Raw genomic sequence first — 436 nt, 5'->3', positions numbered from 1 at the left:
GGGACTGTGGGCCCTTCAAGAGACAGCTTAGCAGTTAAAAGTGTTTGCTTACAAAGATTGCTGGACCAGATTCAATTCCCAAGTATTCATATAAAAGTCAGGTGCAAAATGTGGCACTAACATCTAGCAGCAAGACACCCCAGCACATGTATGTGTGTGTATACACACTCTCTTTCCTCACTGAAAAATAGAAGAGGAACTAGTTTAAAAGCAGGGTAAAATGAAAGGAGGAGAGGGAACAAGAAGAGGAGGTAGTAGGAGAAGATCAGGATCAAAATACCTGTACATGAAGGAAAATTATCAGTAAAAGTTAAACAAATTTTCTGATTATTTAAGTGACAGAGGTCTATACTTACACTACCACATACCCCAGAAATCAGCAGACCACAGCCCTCTAGTGGGAAGATTTACCAAAAGAAAATCACCAAAACTTGTA

This window comes from Jaculus jaculus, chromosome 1, assembly GCF_020740685.1.
Source record: "Jaculus jaculus isolate mJacJac1 chromosome 1, mJacJac1.mat.Y.cur, whole genome shotgun sequence".
NCBI classification, from domain to species: Eukaryota; Metazoa; Chordata; class Mammalia; order Rodentia; family Dipodidae; genus Jaculus; species Jaculus jaculus.
This window is presented reverse-complemented; position numbering follows the sequence as displayed.